This window comes from Carassius auratus, chromosome 8 (assembly GCF_003368295.1).
Source record: "Carassius auratus strain Wakin chromosome 8, ASM336829v1, whole genome shotgun sequence".
Lineage (NCBI taxonomy): Eukaryota > Metazoa > Chordata > Actinopteri > Cypriniformes > Cyprinidae > Carassius > Carassius auratus.
The window spans coordinates 23,451,475-23,458,706 of record NC_039250.1 but is presented as its reverse complement, the minus strand read 5'-3'; the positions used below and the strand labels follow the sequence as shown (position 1 = coordinate 23,458,706).

At 38.7% G+C, this 7,232-nt stretch overlaps 1 long non-coding RNA gene across 1 annotated transcript; it reads left to right on the top strand.

The window, feature by feature from the left end:
* The first annotated feature begins 5,241 nt into the window (after positions 1-5,241).
* On the top strand, positions 5,242-6,289 carry LOC113107717 (uncharacterized). Its single transcript, XR_003292702.1, has 2 exons — positions 5,242-5,864; positions 5,953-6,289. It is a non-coding gene; the product is annotated as an uncharacterized LOC113107717 (long non-coding RNA).
* Positions 6,290-7,232: the final 943 nt, after the last annotated feature.

Genomic DNA, 7,232 nt, shown 5'->3' with positions numbered 1-7,232 from the left:
AAACACTGGCAGGGTTGGCAGACCAGCCTCCAGAGGGTACCGGGGAGAGGCGGGCACCGTATAATGAGGTGGATACCGCTCTGACCCCATAGGGGCTAGTATTGACGTCAGGACCTCTTTGTCGAGGACTTCCTAGCTTCGATAACTGTACGAAGATCAGATTTTATTCTAGGAGCCCCCGACTCAGAGCACTTTGCTTTTGAGCCTCGCGGTATGAGGAGCATGCTAGTGGCGTGAGTATCTCCCGTCCAGATAACCCACAAGAGCGACGAGGTCTGTTCGACCCGTGGCATCGCTCTGTACCCACGCTCATCGAGCCCTGTCACATTCCCATAATAAGACTTACAAGACAGACTTATGAACATGCACACACAGAGCGCTTGCTGAAAGACGCGAAGCTGTGGCCAGCTGCGTGGCACGTGCCTTTATAGCTTCCTGGTCCCTTCGTCACCCCGTCCGTGACGTCACGCTCTTCCATTGAACTGATTGCACACGATATTCAAAGTTGTTCTTGCCAAAGGCGTTCCCCAAAAGCGCTCAACGCAGCTCGAGTTCCCGAAGAGGAACAATCTTTTTTTTTTCTCTTCTTCTTTTTTTTTTTTTTTTGCTACAATTTTGCAATCCAACAATAAAATTACTCTTTTGGCCAAACATTAGTAAATATTGGAATTACAAATTTTTCACTCAGAACATGTCTCTGGTACTTTTACAGCTTATATCAGATATCCAATCAGAATCAAAGCTCAGACTGACCATTCTTTCAATTAATTCAGAGAATATTTTTTTTAAAGTCAAAGCTTCAGAGCCAAACTGTTTACAGCATTTGCTCTCTTCTGTTTCATTATTTCTATCAGGGCTGACCAGGTTACCTAATTTTTCAGTCATATTTCTATCATAAACCAAAAACATATTGAGGCGGTGATCTTACCAACAGCACTTGACTTCTGCGTGATGAAACTGCAAAGTATATTCCAGACTTTCCATATACTGGTCCAATCCAATCAGGGTCATGAAAACTAAATTTTAGCTCTTTCGGGGTTGTTCCTGATGCATCCCAGATCAATCAATACTTTCCCTTTGCATATATCCCTATATTTTTTATAGGTGCACATATGAATTATCACTATTTATTTATTTTTAAACACTAATTTTGGATACTCAGACCTTGTTCACTAACCACTGACCTGGCCTATTTCTAAGCTCGGGGCGCCCCTGTCTGTAATGGTGGGTGATTGAGAGTTGGAAGAGCAAGTTACGACTAGAACCCCCGTCTAGCGTCTTACATTCTTCTCAGAATTTCTCATACCTCTACTTTGGCCTACCTTGCTGTAAATGCACTGCCCTTTACGGCCTCTCGTGCTTTTTGGCTCTCTGTGCTTGACCCAGCACTGCCTATTTACAGCCCTATGTGTCCCTTGTCCCTCGGTGCTTGACTCTTTACGGGTTCACATGCCTGTTAAGAATGCGTTTTTGTCCTTCCCTGGACTGTGCACACCTAAAAACAAATTTTTATGTCTCTCTCTAAGACCCATAGGTGTGCACCTGTTCCCTCTGTAACTGTACACATCTCTAAATATCTTATATCAAGACCTACCGATGTGTACTTGTACCCCTTATACTCACAAGGTTACTTATTTACAGGTATATTGTGACACCAATTTACCTACTCCACCCCGGAGCTGGTGTCTACCCCCTCACGTCTAAATGAGTCTATCGTTCCTCCTTCTCTTGACCCCCTCCACTTACAGACAGTCCCTAACCAATAATAATAAATATAAAATCTTTCCTACCTTGGTTTGATGATTGATCAGGGATGTCACCAAAGAACTATTGCCCGCCGATCCTCCACCATTAACTGTAGGGGAACTTAAATTTAAAACCCAAGGACCAGATATGTCGCAATGAAGACCAGGACTCAGAGATGAGTTCAATTAATAATAATAATTTTACTTGAAGAAAATAGTTTGCAATTTCATCAGCAGAAGTCAGCTTCAACACTCTCGAAGGAGTTCGCAGGCCGCTCCCGTACAACTCAAAATCAGCCACAGTTATACCCTGACAGAGGATACTAATTGCGTCAATACATAAGAACAGAGAACTTATCTAAAATTCAAGGCTTTCTAGCACTGGCGAGTGTCTTATCATTACGGTTGGAAACACACACATAATATGTGGACATTAATCTTGAGGAAAATAAATACAGCGCACATAAGATTACACATTTCACTCTTGCCATAACTTGATTAATAGTCAAACAAGAAATCATGTAATAATATAATTAATATCAGTATGAAGGATATGGCAACTCGGCATCCAGTCCTTCACTCTGGAATAGCCTTCCTGATAACGTTCGGGGTTCAGACACACTCTCTCTGTTTAAATCTTGATTAAAAACACATCTCTTTTGCCAAGCATTCGAATAATGTATCTCTTAAATTGTGAGTTTACTCGCATCTGATCAAATGTGCATTTTTATTCATTAGCTTGAGTTAAACTAGTTTTACTTCATTGGATCAGCAGCTATGCTAATGATGTCTCTATTTTGTTTCTATGTTTAGACTAGGATTTACACAAGCTCCAGTCTGGATCCAGAACACATGAGAAGAGATGATCCTGACCTTGTGGAAGATTTTTATTGGTCAATATGTAAACTAATCAGGCATAATCAATGTGAAGCTAGCCATTTATGTATCAAGTTATTCTACTGTTATAATCATGCATTTGACTGTATGTAGAGGGCTGCCTGAGAATGGAATGTGCAGAGAGTGCAGGGGTATAGTATATGGTGCAGCTGCACACTCTATTTGGACATATGACAAATTATATGATCAGACCTCCTTTGTGCAGACATGACCAAAATACAGCATATAGTAAAGTTGGACACCCTATTTTGACATAAGACAAAATATATGATTAGGCCTCCTCGTTTCACTTAAAATAAATTGTACATCCTAAAAACAAGCTGGAGACACAGCCATAAAAGGTAAAAAAGTTGATAAACAGAACCATATGTATGAAATGTATTGAACATGGGCACGCCTTCAGAAGCACTGTATAAAATAGAGAACTGACACAGGCTCAACAGACTTTTCTGCAGAGCTTTCTCGGTTTTATTTTCTCTTGAAAATAAAATCTTTCTAATTAGTGTGTGTTGTTGACTGGTCAGTTCTGAGCGGCAAGGTCACTTAAATTCTGCTCTACCAAATTTAGAATTAATTAAATAAATAAAAATGGGGGGTTTTGTTTCCAGAAGAAAACTGCATACACATATTTGGTTTACTGAAAGGTCTTTTAGAAAAGGCCTGATTTTAATCTGGATACTGTATGCAATGGTCTGTGTTTATTGGATAGCTGGGCCTAGGAAGGACAGTAATAAACGTATAAGCAGATTAGTTAAAGAATCGCGAGGAAAAGCCCCACGGATACCGCTTTGAGAAAGTATAAAGTGAAAATTCCCGAAGGTCAGAATAGGTGGGCCCTTAAGGACACTCTAGGAAGAGCGAGTTCTAGGTAGAGCTGTGCTTTGTTGTGTGGATGTAACTGTGTCCGGACGAATGAATGTGTGAACAATGATGAATGTACGAACAAATAAATTCCGTATTGGGTGGGTAAGGGTTGAGCACCGTTCCTGTAACGTCACTTAGGTGTGACCTGGTCTAGAATTGGGCTCGACCCAGATCCACTTGAGGGGGATGAATGTATGATGAGCCTTGATAATAAAAGGATCAGTGAAAGAGCGAGTAGAGCTGACAGGTCACTCAAGAGGAGTGTAGAGTACTCTGTATTTATGTACGTTTTAATGTAAGTGTCTGTGTGACTGGCTGTGGTCATGTGAGAAAATAGATTCTATATCTGGTGGAGCAAGAGGTGCTCTCCCCTCCTGGACCATCACTTGAGAGTGATTAGGTAACAGAGACGGGCGTGGCTGGTGTTGAGAAAGGATAAGTGCAGGAGTATGGGGTCAGAATTGTTGCATTATTCCAAATAAATAGATTATTATCCATAAATAAATGTAACGACATTCACAAAAATATATCAAATTCACAAATAAATGTAAAGAGTTTCACAAAAAAATATAAAACTCACAAATAAATAAAATGAGATTTGCAAATAAAAAATATATATTTACAAATGTGTTTAATGTCACAAACACAACTCTACCTGGCATTTATTTGTGAACCGCTGTCTGTGCATTTATAAATTACTGCACGCATTTGTGGATCGCTTCCTGTGCATTTGTGGATTTGAAACACTTCTAGCGTCGACGTGCATATAAATCCACAAATAAGTGGACTCCACCCACCGTCTACTTAACCCAATCAGACAACGCCCATGTTGCACTGACCAATCGCAGCACGCTCTCTCTCCAACCAATCACGTTTTGCCTAACAACCAGGGCGGGATCAGACACATGAACGCGAGTCACTCGCTACAGTCTCTTCAACATGGCCGATCAAGAGGAGTAAAGACAGGTGAGTGATGCTAACACAGTAATTAACTGAAGTTTTACCAGGTTCTTGATATGTCATCATTTGTCATAACTAGTGAGGTAGTTTGACAATTTACACCATGATTTAATAAGTTATTATTTGCTCTCAAGCACCATTTCGAAGACTGTCGCATTTGTCTGCCACATACATCAAGGGTGTCTTAATTCTAAAATTGACCATTATTCATTGTGAGGTGTAAATTGTTGTAATTTCTTTACTTTTGAATTTCTTTACTTGTGGCCTACAAAATGCGACCTCCTTGAGAAAGCAGCCATCGAAACAGTCAGCGGATTTATTTTACATTTAGAATTACTGAATTAGTTTATTAGATTAAATAAACTATTACTTAATATTGAGTGCAAGATGAAGAATATGTGAAGCTGCGGGTAGATTCGATGTGCGCCTGTAGTAAGGTTGCCAACTGCCCTAATTATACAGATATACGTTTGGGGTAAGATCTTCCACTGCATATTACATGAGACTCGGTTTTATTCCCCCTTGTCACCCCCCGCAGTGGCATCGTCTCAGATACTACGAGTATGTGTGAACTGAGGGTCATAAGCTGTTGTTACGTTACCTGTAATGCATGACATGTTAATTGAAATTAACTGTCGAAAAGAACCAGTTTTCGAAAAAAGAACCTGACTTCCCATCACTAGTGAAAAGTTGGCTTTCCTCATTATTATGTTCCCTTGTATATAACTGGAACGGTTACTCCATGCACCTTTAAACTACAGTCGGTTCAGTTAAATATTTGGCTGCAGTTTGTGTTTACTTACTGTTTGTTCAGGGCCTTTCTGCACAAGGTGAAAGTGCTGCTCGGGCATTAGTGCAGATCATCGCCAGGGATCTGACACCAGGGCCAAGCCGCTCCACTAATTACTATTATATATAATGCTCATTACTGTAGTAACATCCAAAATAAAACTATAACGTTATTTGTAATTTAACTAGTGTTTCCCAGTTTTCTACCTCTCTGGTGTTTTCTGAACCCATCCGTCCGTCTGTGTTATTAATTTTTTTTTTTAAGGTAATTAAATGACCACTTGGTCATGTAGCATGTTACATTTAAAAATATTGTTGGAATATTGGCTATCTGCTAAAAATAAAAAAATCTAAAGTACTGTGCTGTATTTACCAATTAGACTAATATTTCATTATGAACAAGGTTTATTTCATTGATCAAAATGTTCTGTGTTTGTTATTATGCATTTTAGGACAGTGAGGCAGCAAATGACAGACTAGTCCACTTTCTGAAGCTTGGATTACCCCAGGAAAACATCAGTAACATTTTAGGTGTCACTCATACAACTATCGTTCGTCGGATGAGAGAATGTGTTTGGCCAGAGAGAGAATCCAATAATTAACCCTGAGGTAATTATTTCTTCTTACAATGCTTTATTGGTTTTGCTCTGTTAGATTAACCCCCCATATTTAAAATGATTTATTTGTTTACCTTTAGATGGAATATTCAGACTCAATGGCAGTTGAACAAGATGGTGGAGATGCTGACCATGTTCACTTTGCAGTCAACGTGCCTGTAATTCACAGGCCACAACTCACAAATGAGCAAATTGACCCACTGCAAGTGTCTGATTCATTTGGAGTAGATGTATACCTCAAGACTCTCACATATGTACAGACTTTGATTGAATAAAGGGATATTTGAAGGTTTATTTCTGCTGCTCTAATTTTGACAGCAAGGTTGTAAATGTGTATATATAGTTGTATCTTAAGTAAAACTTGTGGAAACAACCTTTTAAGACATGTAAAATAATTAAATTTATTTTAAAATGTTATTGAAGTACTTTATTTATTATTATTACTTGTACATAGAAAAAAAATTACATAGAACCAGTGTCCAGAATTAAATGAGTCCAAATCCAGTGGAGGATGTGTTAGCACACGCTTGCAATGTAGATGCAAAGTTATTCATTGTGGTTATTTCAGCTGGTATCATCAGGGTCCTGCTGCAGGTAGAAGCCTTGAAGTATCTTCCATTCCAAACATTTACCTGGAGATTCTTGGATGGGACTTCCCATCCAGTCCAAAATGATGTAAGCTTTTGTAGCTGGTCTGTAGTAACTGTGTGGAAAAATAATCAGAAGATGCATACAAACAACTCTTAACATTTTATGGAAGGTTGTATGCATTAAAACTGTCAAACTGCAATGAGTCTTAGAATGAGAAGTTTGAAAAATACTTTTTACAGGATTTATATTGTAATTAAGCCATTTATAATACATATTAAAACAATAAATATCGCTAATTTGATTTGCAAAGTATTAATAAAAAATATAATCTTAAGAACATCTAAGTGTACTCAACTGTGCTCTTTTGAGACACCATAAACTAAAATGTGCTTTTAATATACTACCTCTATTTAAAACAATATGTATTTAGTTACCACTTGTAGTACAAGAAGTTCAGTTGGACTATAAGTGGTAACTAAATACATGTTATTAATACTTCCAATCATAGTAACCTGAACGACATACCAATTTTTCCTCAAATGTGCTTTATAATAAATTACAATAAATCTATGAACAGGCTGTGGTCATGTCATGCATTGCAGGTAACGTAACAACAGCTTATGACCCTCAGTTCACACATACTCGTAGTATCTGAGACGATGCCACTGCGGGGGGTGACAAGGGGGAATAAAACCGAGTCTCATGTAATATGCAGTGGAAGATCTTACCCCAAACGTATATCTGTATAATTAGGGCAGTTGGCAACCTT